The sequence below is a fragment of the Dermacentor albipictus genome, chromosome 10 (assembly GCF_038994185.2).
Source record: "Dermacentor albipictus isolate Rhodes 1998 colony chromosome 10, USDA_Dalb.pri_finalv2, whole genome shotgun sequence".
NCBI lineage: Eukaryota > Metazoa > Arthropoda > Arachnida > Ixodida > Ixodidae > Dermacentor > Dermacentor albipictus.
This window is the reverse complement of record NC_091830.1, coordinates 80,393,683-80,412,432: the sequence shown is the minus strand read 5'-3', so window position 1 is coordinate 80,412,432 and position 18,750 is coordinate 80,393,683. Positions and strand designations below refer to the sequence as shown.

The window sequence follows — 18,750 nt, the reverse complement described above, 5'->3', positions numbered from 1 at the left end:
TTTTGGTGGCATCAGCCGTGTTTACGGGCACCCGATGAGTTGGAGGTATGTCACGGGGATCTTTTATTCTGTGGATGATGTTAAGTACTTGCGGATCAGTGGATCTGACAGGCATAGAGCCAGCGCTGCTGTTATTCTTTCACTCCTTTTCGCCACGGTACTCTTTGCCCCCTGCGTAGGGGCTGTGGCATTCTGCGGCTTCTCACCAGGTCGCGAGTTCGCACCCGTGGAGGCGAAATGCAAAGCACACTTGCGTACTCAGGTTTCTGTGCCCGTTCAATAACCTCAGCCGCCCCAAATCAAACCGGAGCATTCCACCCATGGCGATTCCCATGAGCAGTTTCGGGAGGTTGAGCCAAACATATAATTAAGTAAATATCTGAAGTTTACTTGTTGCCACTGTAGTCCTGACTGAAATACTCCTTAAAGGTGGCATAGATGTGCGCGATGGACATGTACGTGGAGAGTTTTCAGAAGACCGCCTGTTTTATAGCTGACAGCCGACAATGTTTGCTACATTAAGGCGGTCATTAGTTATCTGCAGAGACCTTCTCATTTTGTAAATCTGTGCTCATGCGCAGTAAAACATCATAAATTCTGCTACTGGTGACGTACGCCAACAACTCGTGACAATTATCCGAAAGCAATGTGTCAGAAGGAATTTTTTTACTACAATGCCGAGCGGCTACAGCTTAGGTTAACTACGGAGACAGGTATATAGTTATCTTTGAAGATTTTGGTATCTTCACCAGTGCCTAATGTTGTACTTTGCTCCGACAATTTGGTTGCCAGTTCGTTTGTACCGGAAGTACCGAGTACCGACGTAGTGCATGCAGCAGTGTCACAGCCTGAAAACTACTGATGCATCCGCTAATTAAAACGCCATGGCACGTGACCCGGTGAGGATTTTCACTGAATTTCTCAGAAATATAAGTGGAAAATTTGAAGAGCTTGTAGCGCCTAAAATAAATATGCATGAAAGGTTCCAACAAGCCGTAACTGAGATGGTACTGAAGAGGCATCAGTCATTAGTCCGTTTTTACCTTGGCACTTGACATATGGTTATTTTGTTATAAATGGCTATAATTTTGTTTATCGCTAACCTGACAGCATGAGCCTGTCACTAAAGTTGATATAAGTAATCTGAATTGTGCACTGAGATCGGTCGTCGGCACAATTCAGTTTCATCCGCCTTGTTACTGGCAGCCTTCTTCGCCTTTCTCTGAAATCAAGTAGAACGAATGAATAATAACTTTCAAATAATTTCGGCCAATAAGCCGTACCTTATATATAGCGGTAGTAAAGAAGGAATAATGATACAGATAAGAAACCTCAAAGTAACAAAAAATTGGGTACGAGGACAGCTATTAGGAGCAAACGAAGTCCCGATGCAGTCATCTTCTGCGCTATCAATTCGAAGACGCAACCTTCTGCACTGACCTCAGCTATTCGGACGCACGCAACTAATAATTGACAGCTTGCGGTACCGTATTCACTGCCTTCAACGGTGCCGAAGTGGCACTGCACCGACAAAGTAATGCTATCTACTGTTCGGAAGCAGGCGCTCGGACTTCGACGTGGCCCTCAACAAGGACAATTACGCCACGAGTAGTCTAAGTCCAATCTTCCCGCGATGCCAGGCGGGCTGTGTGCAATCTGCGAGCATTGGAACTCTGGGACCACGTCACAGGCGGTAGTTCGTACAGCAGCCGGTGAGAGTCCAGCTGCTGATACCATAGAGAATACAGCACTACGGAAATTACTGTGGAGCGTTGTATGGTCACCGATGCTTCTAGGAGATGCAACACGCACTACGGCCACGCCGGGCAAGCTTGACGTGAAGACCAGTGCACAACTCTGTGCATATCCGCTGCTGGCGTCAAAGTATATCGTCCACAAATTGTGTGCCGTAAACTGTAAACATATTGAAACGGGAATGGCTGGAGAATGTGCTGGTATTTTCAGGGATAGTGCCTTCACAGTGTACGTCTTGCTGAGTCCTGGTGGGATTTCTTACACGGCCCGGTCACTTTCAGTGAGCGGGTCATGTAAGAAATTTGCCGCTGTGGAGCAAATTTACGGTTTCAATGGCCGATGGTGCTTCTCTACAAAGCTATATTGTCACTTTGTGGGTCAGTGAAGAAGACTGAGAGATGCGTAAAGAAAAGGAACGAAGGAGGTTGCATCGTGGTTTTCCTCATCTAATGTAAATTCTCCTAAGGAAATCAAGTATTTATATATGTACTATACACTGAGTCAGTGAGACATATATTAAACCATATCAAGAGTAATATAATATAGCAGGGTGAGAAGCTAGAGTGAAGGAAAAGCCGACATTCCATGAATATGTTGCATGCAATTACCTAATAAACCCTTTTAACTAATTTAATTATAATATATCCCTATTTATTTAAGTAATTAAAATAATTAAGTAGTTTACTTTATTTAGGCGTCTGAGATCCAATGAGTAATTCCAGAAAAACAATGACACAAGCTATACACTGTAAAATAATATACATCCTTAATGTGCAAAAGGGCCTGAGTGTGTCTATACTGACACCCTTAGGGTGCGATTTATGTAACTGACGCACTAAGGGTGTGAGTTGTAGACACATTTACACCTTTCTTTTTCATTTTTAAAGGTGTAAATTATTTTACACTGTAGACTCGTTTCTGGAACAACGGGCTACCTGGCCTAGCGTGAAAGTGCGGGCGCTTGCTCCGTAACTGGTGCGATTGGCTCTGCATTCTGTGGCGAAGCGGAGGGGCCGGGCGAAAGGGGGTGTGCTGCGGTTTCGAAACTACCGGTTGTCTACTTGCGACGTGTGTGGGACGCCCCGTAATTTCAACGAAATGCCGGTCGGAGCACTGAGGCGTGAACGCCTTCGCACAGGCTTCCATCCCTGTACCGTTGCAGCCTGTGCCCCTCCGCCCCTCGGCCATTTTTTATTGTCTTTGTAGTCAACAGCCGTTTACGAAAGACAATAGGTTCCTGTACCAGAAAAGTTTGACCTTTCCTTTCTTTAGTTCGCCAAAAATAAATTAAGAGGCAATAATTCAGTTATATTAGCGTACCAACGCCGCACACGGCGCCCTGAGCGATAGAGCAGCGGTAAGCTCAGAGGTAACCTTAAACATTTAATTAAATGTCAGATCCGAATCTTCAACTGACTTCGGAAGATTCGGATCTGACTTAAAAAGTCAAATCCGAATCTGAGGAACTCCGTAGTGGGGAACTCCAGATCAGTTGTGGCCACCCGGGTGCCCCTAATGTGCACGCGAATCTAAGCGAATCTGCGTGAGCTTTTTCACACTTCGCTACCATTGAAATGCGGATGCCGCGGCATGTATCGAACCAACGACCTCGAGCTCCGCAGCGCGATCCCAGTAAGTTATCGTGCCGAATATAATTGGTAATTATGACCGCGCGGGGTTTCTTCAGCGCGACCAGGATTGCAGGCCGAGCCCACTGCAAATGCAAGCACTCGAAACCCTCGAACTCTAGAAGAGCGTAGCGAATGAGCCATAGCAGCGCACACGTGACCGCGTGATACTGTCGTAATAACTTTCTGGTGTCATTGAAAGTTTGTGCGCTTTGGTTTGCTCTATTTTTTCTTCCATCCGGATTTAACTTTCTCGCGTTAGAGCTTTTGTGGACAGTTTGCTGCGAACTGAACTATTTTCAGCAAATGTAGGCATCTCACAGGTCATGCGCTGACGACTGGGCATGCATTGTTCGTTATGTGTATGTTCTTTAGCTGACTAGCGTCTTTGTATGGAGTGTCGCGGTAGTAAATTTTAATCTAGATGATTTAGAAAGAAATTATTGTATTTTATTCTTCCTATATTGTTCTTTTGGTTTAGCGTGTCACTTCGTAATAACGGGACAAAACAGAGAAGACAGTTGGTTACCGAGGGGCCCGATATTTATTACTCATATATGATTCTCATATATGATTCTCATATATATATATTCAGGCCGCACGTACGGAATATTGTTCATTGATGATTAATAAATGTTGGGCCCCTCGGTTGACCCGCTTTCTTCTCGATCACAACAAGACGAGGGTCTCGAATCCGGCAGCATTGATGCCTTCAGGTAGCACGTGTCGGTTTATTGGCCAGTTGCCTTCACCCAAAATACTCGTGTTGCCTGCGGCAGACAGGATCTTCCTGATCCGCTGTCAAGTCGACTTTACATCTTCTTTTTTCATTGCCATTAATTTATCGCTTCTGTAATTCAATTATTCAGTATAAGTGATTTCCCCTGTGTTGTCCATGGCTTCTTATGATGCGATACATCTATATATATATATATATATATAAACAAGTAAGTTCTCCACCATGAACTCAGCTAGCTAGCCATGCACTTGGGTGACAGCGGGCCGCGATTGTGCCACTGCGGACCAGAAACACGCGACGCACAAAGGCGCATGCGTACGCTTGCCCCAAGCGGCTCCCACGCATACAGGGCGCTTCGCGAACTTCAGGGAGCAAACACACGCGCCACCTTTCTCTTTGAAACGCGCAACTTTACCCTTTCTACGACACATGGCACTGTACACCGCCGGGGTCGTAAGGAGGAGATGCCTGCGGTCAGCGAAGGCGGGTCGAACCGGGGGTGGTGGCCTCGCCGCTTGCGTGATTGTCTCCTCAATGTGTTTGAGCCACCTGGGCTTCTGAGGAAAACGGGGCCTGGTAGTGACGGTGCCGTGTTCGTTGCTTACGCATACACACACACACACACACACACACACACACACACACACACACACATATATATATATGTATGTATATATATATATATATATATATATATATATATATATATATATATATATATATATATATATAACAAGAGAGGCCGGCCCGGTGTTGCGTTTTTGTCTATTATTGTAATGCTGCGTCGAAAGTGTGCGATCGATCGGGGCGCAATGAGGCTCCCAATACAAGGTCTGGGGACCAGAAATCATCGCCGCTCAATCGCGCGTCACGCTGCCAACGGGCCGGAAGACACGGTATACACAGGCACCGCCGCGTTCACCGCCGCCGCCGCAGCCGCGCGTAATCGCCGCCGAGGCGGACAGCTCGAGAAGCCCCGGACGCAGACCACGTAGCGCGCTAATGCACCTCCCCCCTCCCCCCCCCCCCCACCGTTATTACCGGGGGCCAGTGAACCCCGTCGCAACCTGCAGAATGGCACGGCGGGCTACGCGAGACGCGGTCACGGCCGTCACGGCTCTCCGCCGGCACGGCGAAAAAAAAAAAAATCATCGGCGCTGACGCAAAAGTTGCCGCGCTTCCCGCGCGCCGCCGAAGCACCGAGGGCGACGACGAGCGTCGCCATGTTTTGCCGCGCTTGCGACAGGCGCGCGGCGGCGCGGCGGCGCCTCGCGGCGCGTGAAGTGGCGCTCGCTGGCGCCAGGCGGCGGTAAAGGTCGCGGTGCCGCAACGTCGGCGTCGGGGACCACAACACTGCGGCGAGGAATTGCCTCAGCGCGCGCTTACTGGGAACCGCAGAATTGATCACTTAAGCCTTGCTACTTGCGTTGCTCTTTTTTTTGTTTGTTTGTATTTGATAAAGCCTGGCCACCTACTAGGGCGAGTGGAATCGGTGTTAAGCGTGATCTGCAGATTTGACGCAATATCAGGTGTCCCGTATCGTATTTCCGCTGATCGCCCAAGGGAAACCGACATCGTTTCACACACAGCCTGCGCGTTTTCTTTTTACAGCGACGTTGTTGGGCTCTAGTTGGTCGGTATCTGTAGTGGGCTCGTGCTCTCCGAAGAACAGTACGGCCGCGGCCACATAGAGTGACCTCAAACAGCAGCCGGAAAAGGGTTTTGTCTTTGAATTTCGGCTCAACGGAATTACGTTTTCTTGTGCATTCGATTTACAATCTGAAGCTATCATGTCTGCAGTTTGTGTGTAAGTCATATATAGTTTCAGAATTTCTGACGCGATTTATTCGAAAAATTCAATTAGGTCAATACGGCACTTGCGCTTGGCGGCGGGCCTACTAGAATGAGGATGTATGCCACATTTCAATGCACGTGCGTGCGCGCTTGATGTGCGTCTCTTGTGGTGGTGGTGGTGCTTGTCTAAAGGCGGAACCGCATGGCGCGATTTCAGGCGCGATTGACGCGCGGATGGTGGGACGCGCGCGTCATTTTGACGCGTGCCCAGCAGGTTCCTTCACGAAATCGCGCCGCCGCGTGCTGCTGTTCGGAGTAGAAAAAAACGCGTCGCGCGGCGCGTCCACCAATTAGAGTTCAGGTAAGTCACGTGGCATTTAGTCACGTGGCATTTAGTCACGTGGCATTTTGGGTTTTTTTTGCCGCCAGATGGCCCTACTCTCTGCGCATCTCTAGTGTTCCTGTATATGCTCCCGCAGGGAGCAGAGTTGCGCATAGGTCCGCCATCGGGATCCAGCTCTGCAGTGAAGCCCCCCCACGCGCGCGCAGGAGCCAAATGCCGCGCTGTGTTCCGCCTTTTTCTCTAGTGGTCGCGAGCTACAAGCGCCAATTGTTCGCAGGCGCTTAGCAAAGGGCACTTCTTAATATAGGCTACGCTCGAATGAGTCATTCGTGCAGTCGGGGGGGGGGGGGGGGGGGGCTTCCAACCAACCAAAACTTTGTATGGACTAATGTAAACACGCATATACAAACACACATGAACGTACAAATAGGGGGTAGGACCGCCTTCGATTCCCCAAAATAAAATACTCCTGTGGCTCGAACAGCTCCAAAGTTTGCTCGCAAACGCGCAGTACGTTGCCACAAAAGGCGGTGCAATGATTTTCAGCATGCATATGAAGTTGTCTTATCATTGTCAGAAAGCAAGAAATGTTTTCAAGAGTGTTTAAAACTTCACACACGTAAGCTGGACACTTAGCGCATTTTGGCTGCCGAAACCAGCCGATTAATGACCATCGCCAAGAGAGCTATCGTGCCTGCAGTTATGTCAGTGACCATTAACGGAGCGTCATTTATCACTAACCATCGTTCACAACAGCAGCATATTTTCGATACATGCGGTGCAGACACAGATTTAAGCGCATTTCAAATGTTCACATGCGCACATTTTAAGCAAAGCTTACTTTTACGATTCATTCATAGCGCAGACTAATCAGCTATATAGTAGCAGCAAATCTACAAGTAGAAAAAGATTCAAGATGCAAGAGCTTCTAGATCAAATTTATTTCCTACAAGGGAATGCATGAACGGCTGCTGGCAGCAGGCCAAGTGTGCTGGTTCTTGGAACCTTGGGGGCAGAATCCAAAGAAAATGGAAAGGCAACAAGCTTATTAAGAGTAACAACAGGTTATTTTTATTGCACTAATCACATCAAGATGGCAAACTTGCAGAGTAATTATTCACACAATGCAGACTGTAATCTGACAACACATTTTTGGCATCGTACTGGCACAATACAAGTGCCAGTACGATGTGTTTCGTATCACTTCACCAAGGTCCTCGACTTCACATCGTCGAATACCGTACCTGATATCCGCAGCTGCTGCTCTCAACGCACGATCGACGGTCCGCTGATTGCAATGGCGATGGCACTGACGGAAACGACGAGTTCGCATGAGTCGGCGATGCGCCCGTAAAGTTGGCTTCGCAGCGGCGCGGATCATTTGACGTCATTTTTCGCGCTCGGCCAATAGCTGTGCGAGCGGCGCCGGAAAAGGTATGCGCAACTCTGCTCCCTGCGGGAGCATATACAGGAACACTACGCATCTCGACGGAACCTCCTTGGCGGGATTTTTTTTTTTTTTCGGCAGAACTGGCGCGCGCGTCAAGTAAAACATGTGCTACCGTGATTTCGTTCGCGCATCTTGTTGGTTCGCGCATCGTGTTCACCTAAATTGAACAAAGCAACCTTCAACGAAGCCCTAATAACTAAAGTGGAGAAGCGTCGCGTCTCATCGCTAATACTGGCAAAAAAATTTGCTATTAATATTACCAGTGTATGGTGCTCGCTCTCTTCTCAACTAGGCCGGCCGCACCCACATGTACCTCCTGACCCGCATTTTTTCTTGCTTCAGTATCAGCATCCCCCCTTAATAGTAGCAATCGCCTCTTCTGCTCGGTAGTAAGCGGCCGACCCTCGTTTTTATATGTGAAGTTGTAAACAAGCAGCGGCTTCTCCGCATGCGGAAGGTACATAGTCGCAGTTTCGCACACCATATTGCTGCTTGAAATTAAGCTTGATAAGTACACTTCGGAAGGAAATCTCGCTGTCTAATTACACTCAGATTATTTTATTGTAGTGTTCTGTAAGTTTAAGGGCATATTATATATGCGGTAACAGAGACAATACATGTCGTTGAGAGTTATGTTGTCTGGCAACCCGGAAAACGCGGCGCGAAAGCGCCGCTCCTTTTTTTTTTTCGTACGGGTGCTCGCGCGTCGGCGGCAATGCGGGCGTTTGCCGCCCGTCGAGTTTTTCGTTCGCGGAAAACGCGCCATGCGGTTTTAGCTTAACGCCGTCTAACATCGACAACAGCTTTGCTTTACATCCAATTTCACAGGGTAGAGTGAAAGCGGGTATTTTTGGTTTTGTTTCTTTTTTCCTTGGCTAGTGTCCCATAGCTAGGTCAGCCGCAGCACCAACTTACTTCTTCGCTATAAACTGAAACTTGTAGTAAGATATGATGAAAGTTGTTGCGCATGATTGGAAAGTGTCTTAGGAAGCATTGTAACGGTCGCCGATACAAGACCGTCATGCAATGCATTCTGCTACTACCCTTGGAGACGCGTTTGGTAACATCCGTTAAACTTGTCGACAGTGCGCAGAGCACAAGCGACCCTGCGTCACTGGGTCACTGAAGTTCTCCGTCGTGGCTGGAAAGAGTGTCGGCGATTCATGCGTATACACACGTGACGTCATCCCATTAGCCTTATCCTTTTTCTTCTTCAAGGAACCGGTGAGTGAAAGGAGAAAACCAACATTCTGCGACAGAGCGCAGGATTAAATAAAGCGGTCCCCAAGGCACGGTGCATACGACAAGCACAGCGAGCAAAACAAGCAACGAGCCCACTTGCCGACGTAGCCATTGTGACATGCGACGGGCCTAGCAAGGGGCTTCACTTTGAAGACACTTAATCGCAGGCCTTTATTTATTTAGTTGAATAATTATTTAATTACTCATTTATAAGCTTATTTATTTATGTATTTATTTATTTGCCAAATGTTTCAAATAAACTCTGACATTTCCTGTCAAATGGTGGGCATGATCTATATGCTTCTCACATTAAGCGTTTTTTTCTTTTCTTTCAACTATTGTTTTGGTATTGGGGGCTTCTTAGTAGGCCAAGCTCCTCATACCGTAGCTGGTAATGCACAAAAATAGGATCAACGCCCTGCTGCACTGAAAGTCATTAATATCTCAACGTATTAATGAACACATCAGTTGGGGAGTTAACAGTCAGGCAAAAGAAACGCAACAAAATGGGGAAGTAGGAATATTTCTGCGTCTTGAAAAAAGTGCCAATGACTGCAAGACGCGATCTCACCGCGATCTGCACAAGAAGGGCCGAATGATGGTCGAGTGGCGATTCCTTTATAACGAAAAATAGCGCCACAATTGAGGCACCGAGTGAGACGTGTGACACAAGCGCAGAACAACGTGTTTATTGACATAATAGACCCCATTCGATAGTTCTGCATGTGTGTCGTTGCATTTCTCTCGGTGCCCTGTGTGTCGGGCTATTGAAGCGTTCTTTGTCTAGACTTCCGGCTATGGCATGACTGCTGCTGGTTGTTGTCTGCTTCTGGGTCGGTTCATGCATTGGAGGACACATTTGTGTACATACGTACTCCTATATACAAAGCTTGTATGTGCACCGAATGTTTGCGCTTGACAACGGGCTTATAAAAATACTGCATACGGACGGTTAAACTAATGAGAGTAAGAACGGCTCTGTTCTGCCTGACAAAAGAAAAGTTATTCGTCCAATAAAAAGAAAAGCAAAAGAAGCTTTGGTGTCGACTCGGAGGTATCGCTAAGCGCACTCATCTGATAATAAAATGGCGAAACGTTTTGCAATTGCGTACGCGCCGCTGAATGTGTACCCATTCTTGCAAAGTCTTTCGGAATGGTTGTATGCCACTGAGAAATAACAGGTACAGGATCGCTACATGGAGTCATATAAGTGCCACATTTATCTATGCAGAATCCAGCCGTCGCCGTTATATTGTAGACAGCCATCGGAGAGAGCTCTCGTACTCGTGACGTGAATCTGGAAATGTGCATCTTCCTAATTCGGTGCATTCGTTTCGACATATCATGTGAGCGCTGCAATGCTCAAGCATAAAAATTGCATGAGAATAACGTTGTGACTTTTGTGATGCACAAACATAAGCATTACGCGGGATTTCATGTTGCATAGAATGAAAGGAGACATAACTGCACGCATAACCGTTAGTTGTGTATGATTCAATACGCACCGCTCTTGACTACACCTTCGCTTCACGTGGATTCCAGCATATGCATGGGATCTGCATAATTTAGTTTTTTTTTACTTGATGACCAATCTCTAACTATTCCTCACTTGAGGCAGCCTCCTCCACAATATACCTGCAATTTCACTAAACTCATCACTGCATATAATCATTTTCTTCCCTCTGTAGCCCTTTCCTTCACTCGAGTTGCATTACTCACAAGGACCACCGGTTATATGTGTCACACGCACTGCTCAAACAACGCAACTATTTATTAGATTGGAAACGCAGAAAGTTGTGCCTCAGAAAAATGCAGATATCCACAGTAATACCTAAGACAAGAAACGATTATCAAAACACACGACTTCGTGAAAACTCAAACAAAAGAGGGAAACGTAACAGAACGAGGCCACGAATCAATAATAACGAAAAAGCGGTAAAACGGTTTTTAGCCCCCCCCCCCCCCCCCGCCCCATTGTGAAATATACAAAAAGTGCTCGCGTTCGCTCTCTAATCCGCGCTACCCATTTCTTTATCTCAATCTTACGCCCATCGCTCTTCTAGAAATATCAGATCTTGGGTGGATGTCGCTGTCCGCGGTCGGTCTCGTATACCCCTTGCCTGTTCGACCGCGACCGTGCGACGGCGAGCAGTAGTCGAGAGCGGGGCGGAGGAGGGGAAGCGCTGCGGCGACAGCATACGCGGTTCCCGGTGGGAGAGGAGCATGCCGCGCTCTCGGTAGAAGGCTGTGACCCCATTGGTCAACGGAGCGCCGGCGAGCGCTGCGCAACTGGCAGCCGCGGCTACGCTCGTACGACAGCCACTCGAGACGCCGTGCGGCGGTGTGTACGCGCGCGTCTCACACGCGATACGCGCCGCACTCGACGATGACCGTGTCACGAACTCCCGAGGGCTGCGCGGAGGTGTATACGCTTGCGCGCGGCGCGGCGTCGTCCCGATTTCCACACGTGCGCCGAGCGGGAAAGCCGTTCACACAGCATCGATGCGATGAAGTGTCGGGTTCTGTTGGGAATATTGCAGCATGATGTGCAGTCGCAGGCGGACTTGCATCTTTGTCATTTAGACTCTCGCAGGTAATTTGCTTCGGTGGGGCCCTTCCTGTTTTGGCGTGGCTATACATATTACCCACTATGGATTCAGACAACGTGACATGAAAACTAGCGAGAACACAAAACATAAATAGCTACTCGAAGTAAACCAAGCGATTTTCAGCTTCATTTCACATGTCCAAGCTAGGCCTTTTTGAGTAATACAATGAAACAAGCAGGACACTGCGGAATGACTTTCTCTGTTGTTTTCGTGTGATAACCCAATAACCTTTCTCTAGCTACCGTGGACTTATTTTTGGGTAGATATTTCTTTCTCTGCGAACAGGCGATGATGGTCGTCCCCTGCTCTTTAAATGAAGTTTATTCTCTCTCTCTCTCTGTGAAAACAGCTCACATTTGCAGGAACTGCATGGGGCTGGGCAGTGAACCCATTATTCTTTTAACCACAAACGCATCTTCCCTTTCCCAGTCATTCACGCAACGGGAATGTACCCTTGCGTAAGACGTCCTGCACATTAACCCTGGGCGGTACCACACAATAGCCACGTTGACCTCGTATCACTGTATACCGGCGAGATTTCAAGCTTACTTTTATTCTTGTCATTGGGGTCTCGTCTTGGATGCCCTTCCTTCTGCATGCGCATACGGGTTATGCATGTCGATCGATCGTGTCGGAATGTTTCACTCACGAAAACATGAAGGAATACTTTCTGGAAACAAGTTCGCTAATAAGCGGGAGGAATGGTTCCAAAATCAGCGCCGACTTGAATGCCCGGAGCTCCGCTTTTGCACTTGCATTAACGGAAACAAAGGTTAATTATTATTTACCCATTTATCAATACTGTGAGCGTTTTTCAGGCCCTTACAGGGAGTGAGTCACAATTAGGCTGCTAGAACATTATTATGCAAGCAACAGAACAGCAGGCAAAAGAGACAGAAGTCTCAGAAAGAGCGATTAAGAAGCGTCAGGTGCGGAAAAACACGTACTATAAGTAATACAATATGCAAAATAGAAGTGAGGCGTGCAGACAGTACACAAGAGTCGGGAAGTGGACAACACGAACACCGGCATTCGTGTTGTCCACTTCTCTATTGTTGTGTCCTGTCTGCACGCCTCACTTCTATTTTGCATAATGAATCCTTACCAACTAGCTCAGCTTTCTGTCGTTCAATAAGTAATACTACATCGTTATTGGAAACAATATTCTATCTGAGATCTGAACTTCACCCTACGATGAGTGTTCACGACTACAAAAGGCAGGTTATTCTGTGTAGCCACAAGTGCAGAAAAGATGGGAAGGATAAATGTATTCTAATGCGAGATTATGGGTCTCGTGCGCTTCATGGAAGGAAACCTTACGGTAAAGAGAAAATTATTTGGGGGTAGTTGCATATTTCACGGTTAGTGGCAAAGGACGATAGACAAAGAAGTGAAGGCAAACGCGTATACGCGGTTTCAGTACACGGATAGCAGCGCGCAGCTGCTCGAATTTCACCTTCGATGGACTGGCGATAACCGTGACGCGCTTGAAGGCAGCTTACCGGAGGTTCTGAAACTGCAGCCGCCGACGCGACCGTGTCCCCTCGTTTCCTTAACTGTCAGTCACTGAAAACGCGCATAGCAAAGCCGTAGCGGGACGTACACTGACATGTGTGCGACGCGATGCGCACTTGAGGCGTTGTCTTTCTGACTTTCCTGCTTTCTTTTTTTTTTCGCAGATCCGTTTTACTATTCAGTGGAGAGAGAGAGAGAGAGAAAGGCAAAGGAAAGACAGGGAGGTTAACCAGAGATTATCTCCGGTTGGCTACCCTGTTCTGGGGGAAGGGAAAGGGGATGCAATAGGTGAGAAAGAAAGAAGGATAAAAAAAGGAAAAAAAAAACCTAAGCACACACACACGCACGTACACACGAACTATTTCTGTGGGCACTGTCACGCAACCCGCAAAGGCATTCCTAGTCTTACGCAATGTCACCGTACAGTCCTGCGCCACACAGTGTACTGTCACAATTTGTCAGAAAGTCCCGTGTCTTTCAAGTATCGCAGCAGCGCCTTCATAGCGGATCGCGCTGATGTTCGCGTAGGCCAGGTTCCAAGGATCTTGTCTTCTGTCATAGGGCGCTTGTCCAGTTTGTCTAAGGTGGCTGAGAGGACAGTTCTTTGTGGGTTAAAACGAGAGCACTGACAAAGCACTGACTAGCAAAGCACTGACAAGCACTGACTACTATTCAGTGGAAAAAACAAAATCACGCATAAGGGTGAAAGCTCCTTTTATTCAGTGACGCACTAGAGCACGTAATGACGGAAAAGAAAGCCTGAAACACCGCAATGAATTGCAAGTTTGATTGAGTGAGTTCTTGATAGATAGATAGATAGATAGATAGATAGATAGATAGATAGATAGATAGATAGATAGATAGATAGATAGATAGATAGATAGATAGATAGATAGATAGATAGATAGATAGATAGATAGATAGATAGATAGATAGATAGATAGATAGATAGATAGATAGATAGATAGATAGATAGATAGATAGATAGATAGATAGATAGATAGATAGATAGATAGATAGATTCATTGATCCACTGATTTATCTATTAGTTTCGCTCACCGGCAGAAAGGTATACCAGTGCTTCACGAACCAAAGCAATGGGCTGTACCAGAGTATTTATTCTCTATAATTGAATTTTTCAAATCGCCATTAGCGGAGGCGACTGTAAATGATTAGACAAAAAAACACCATCTGTAAACAGAAATGACATTAAACTTCAGCTTGCTTTCATTTCTGTTTACAGATGATGTTTTTTTGTCTAATCATTTACAGACACCTCCGCTAATGGCGATTTGAAAAATTCAATTATAGAGAATAAATACTCTGGTACAGCCCATTGCTTTGGTTTGTGAAGCACTGGTATACCTTTCTGCCGACAAAAAAACATCTGTAAACAGAAATGAAATTAAACTTCAGCTTGTTTTCATTTCTGTTTACAGATTACATTTTCTTGTCCACGCGTTTACAGCCTCATCCGCAAATACGTTTTCACCGCGGAAAACAAGTACGGTGAGCTTGTGGCGATTATGCGTATTTGTACTCGCAAGGTCCGCATTGTATCAGTGTGCTATCGAAACACGCATGAGTTCCACGTGGTGTGAACTGGAGCAGCGACTATTACCGCTGGAAAAATTGGGCGAAAATTATTTACGGGTATTTTATCAAGCACAACAAAGGTTTTATTATACGCCAAGGCAGCATCACAGCTTTGTCATGGTATTAAAACACAAAGCATTTCTGCCTAATCACTATCTTACTTAGTTGTGCACTTTACGCTTCTATTTGCCAACTTCTATCATCAGATTCTTGCCTAATGATTGCACCACTTATTTTGTTTACTTGTTTATTTTGTAATAATGACTTCGGTTGCAGCTTGTTCTTGCGTTTTTGTTTTTAAATTTCGCATGCCCGCCCACACGCGATTAACGCTGCATTGTGTGTCTATTTGATGAAGTATGGGATCAAGAATGCTAGAAAATGCGACAAAAGAAATGTGCGTAAATTCTCACGTGCTAAATACATTAGGCTTTTACAATGTTCGTAACGTATTGTTCGTCTAACGTTAGCATAGGCGGACTGTGAATTAGTCCAGCAAAGTAGCAACACGAATTTGAAAAATTCTGCATTGAAACGTCCCAGGCTGGTTTTGATCATATGTGTTGGTTTTTGTAGCGTGTTCCGGGGGAATCAAAAAACAAATAAGCATGAGCTATTCATCTGGAATAGGCCTGTTAAAATGCAGTGCATCGCACTGTTCCTTGCTTACCCAGCAGCAATGAACAGTGCACTGATTGTTTCTAGCTAACGAATTATTTCACTCATTATGTGATTTGAACTTAGGCTTTTTTACCTGCGTTACCACTTGCGAATAGTTCTCTAATAACAATAAAAAAAAATAGACGAGCAGTGTTAGTTAGTCATGTGAATCCGGCAAGCAAATTTGCAACAAGAAGGTAAATGAAATGACGCCAACGAATGCTGTTAAGTGGTACAAGTATCGATCATTAAGACATTACGGCCTTGAGTATCGACTGGGCAGGTGTAAGGCGTACAAATTTCGTCATACGAAACTTGTTTTTGTCGACAGCTGATTGCCCACTCAATGCACCGGGTAATGTATTTGCTAGTGACGCGAGCACGTCTTTCCAATGTAAGGCATGAGTTCTAAATCACAGCCAGTGAGCCTGCGCTTCTCTTGCTGGACCGAAAAAAGAAATACTTTTAAAAAACTGCCAAGGTTGACAAATGTGCCCATTATGTCTTCAAACCAGGTAACATCTCGTCTAAGAAAAAGAAAAGATTGGTCCAAAGCAGTCGCCAACACACCTATCACCTAAACGTGCATTTGTCGCTCCCAGAATAGCCAATAATTTTACATGTGTGCGAGAGAATCAGCTGAAATGTCAACTTCGGGCTTCACGCTCTTCGACGCTCGCACGCCCTCAAGTATAGCCGTACCTCAACTGGGCTCTTATTTATCCTCCGCCGTCATCCGCTTTCGATGCCCGCGCCCCTCTGCCACAGAATTTCACACTCCTTTTTTATTCTTCCTTTCTTTTTCTTTTTTCTTTGTGAAGATGGAAAGCGTGTGTGTGCGCGCGCGTAGATGAAAGGCGAGGAGGACGGAAAGTGACGCCGTTCCGCTCCAGTTCATTGCGGCACCCCTGGTGGACGCAGTTTCGCTTTGAGAATTTCGACGCCCTGAACACGCGAAGTGGCGTGCGGTCCGCTTGGCGACGAAAGTCACAGGGGAGAATAAAGAAGTTCTCGATTCCGTTAGCAGCATGTGAGGGATCCGCATCAGGAGCTCGATATCGAAGACCTCGTCGTGAGAGCCACGCATTCTTCGTTCACGTCTGACGTTTCACGCGACTAAGCAATGGACGTCTCCTGCTGCGACTGCTCGTGTCGTGGGAATGTCAGCAAACTGCAGTTCGCGCGCCACGCTAACTCAGTGGCGACGGAGCTGCGCTGTTCAGCACGAAGTTGCGGGTTCGTTGCCGGCCCTGGCGGTTCTGACGGGGGCGGAACGTGATAACGCTTGTCGACCGTGCACTGGGTGCGCGTTAAAGAACAAAGCTTTAAAATTTTACTACCTCAGATGGCCAAATACACCCAGGCTGCCCCACTACGGCTCGCCTCGTAATGTCATTACGGCTGTCGCATGTGAAAGCACGGAACTTAAAGTGATGTTCGGTGCGAGATCTAGAGAAGTCCGCCGCAGGGCCGCTGGTAGAGAGTGTATTAAGAGATAAAGTGGGGATGTTAACTGGAAGAGTAGCCGGTTGGCTACTCACTTAGGGGAAGAGAGGGGATGAAGCAGAAAGATAATACAGAGATAAAGGGCATAATCTTTAAATAGATGCACGCGTTAGCGAAATGTCACGTGACCATAAAGAAAAAAATGGAGGTAGGAGATGCAAGGCAAAGATGTTTACCAGGGTCGATGTCCGGTGCGCTGCTCTTCATTAGAGGGGGAGGTGAAAGGGTATAGAACACATTAAGGGAACAGAAAATATGAAAGCAACTAGTTTCCCTTACGACGAGTAAGGTAACTGACATCTACTGTGGCCTTTCACAGCAGCGCATCATCAGTCTGGATAATTAAATTATTCGTATTAGCCATTTTTATGCTAGTTTGCTTGTCAGAAACTTGTCAAAAGGCAACGCTAAAGCCAAATATTGCGTCTAAGGCGACAGCGCATAACGTTGAGGGTGGGTCCAGTTAGCATCATCCTCTTTTGCAAATAAAAGCACTCCACACTTTTCTAAAGGTCCTGTAACCATACCACCACGAGGTGTGCAAGGGCTACCCCACCACAACGGCAGTAGAGGTGCCAACGGCTTCAAGACGTGTCGAGCCTGTGTATAATCGCTGTCGTAACAAAATAGGAGGTCTGGTTCATGATTAAGAGACGCAACTACGACACAGCTTCTAACAGATGTCTAAAAGCGCGAGCTGCCACTAGAAAATACCACAAGAAACTGACATGTGACCCAAACATCTCAAACAGAAAGTCGGCTTTGACACGAGAGGACCATGCATACGATCGTACCCTTGTGGAAAGAGCACTGGGTTGCTGTGCTAGACATGCAGAGGTTCGATTTCAGTATTGGTCATGCATTTCTTTTTTATTGCAAAATCAGTAGAGAGAAGGCAAATACCTACCGGCCTCCAGCAAAGGGCCTGGAATGAGGCAACGAATGCATCGCATTAAAATTAGAGGTCAGAATGGACATACACGTGCTCAAGACTTCCAGCTAAACGCTTCCCGGAAGCGAGTATCAGAGCCGCCGCTATCTGTGTCTGTGAGACGAGAATCCAAAGTCCACATGCTCGCAGTAACGGTTCTCTGGAAATTCCGTGGAAAACCGTTCCATTTGAAAACAAAAAAGAAAGAACACATTACGGGCACACTGTTAACCGGGTCTGCCGTCTCACGCGTATCAATCGTACCATCGGTCTCTTTGTGCCGTGCAGTTTTTTAGACGTCACTGATATTTAATTTATCTCTCTCTCTCTGTCTCTCTTGTACCTTTTTCAGTTTTGACGGCTTCCGACTGCCACCGCGGTGCGGCAACCTCTTTACTACGACTTGCGCAACCAGCTCTCTCTCTCACGGGTGAGTCTACCGGCCGCACACACGGTCGCTCGTTTCGGTGTCCGCTGATAATATTCGGGTCACACACATTCGCGCGTCGCCAATTCACGAAAAACTAGCAGGACTAGGAGTCGGTTTCTCTTTCAAGCTGTCAGTGTCGGCTGCGTTCGCCTCGGGTGCCGAAGCGTGGCGGGAGATTCCCGCAGTGTGAGTTATAGTTCAGTCACCGAACGGCATTGGGTATCGTGCAACGTTCCGTCGCCGTTCTGCGCAAACCGACAGGCGGGTTAAGTAAGGGCGTCGCCATGTCCCACTTGAGCATTCAGCCGAGCTCCTGCCACTTGAAGTGCCGCTATCACACAGTGCTGTCGGCTCAACTATCTGAGCTGACGAGTGTAGCAGCCTCACAGAGCGAATTAAGTATTACACCTGGAAGGTACGCTGCTTGTGGGCCTTTAAGGACATGATATCCCGTAGCGTGAAGAAAGCGGTTGCTCCATTTTGCCCGTATATTAGTGTTGCAATAGGTTACTTTCATTACCGGTAGTTTCGAATTAGCCAGTTTCCCTGAGT

At 46.9% G+C, this 18,750-nt stretch overlaps 1 protein-coding gene across 3 annotated transcripts in view; it reads left to right on the top strand.

The window, feature by feature from the left end:
• Positions 1–18,750, top strand: part of LOC139050429 (prestin-like) — a 312,086-nt gene that overhangs the window by 100,191 nt on the left and 193,145 nt on the right. For 2 of the 3 annotated variants that reach the window (XM_070526797.1, XM_070526798.1), the window contains exon 2: positions 18,121–18,198. The exons of the other annotated variant lie outside the window; for it this stretch is intronic. The gene's annotated coding sequence lies outside the window, so the exon portion shown is untranslated. The remainder of the gene's footprint in view (positions 1–18,120; positions 18,199–18,750) is intronic. 3 annotated transcript variants of the gene reach the window in all.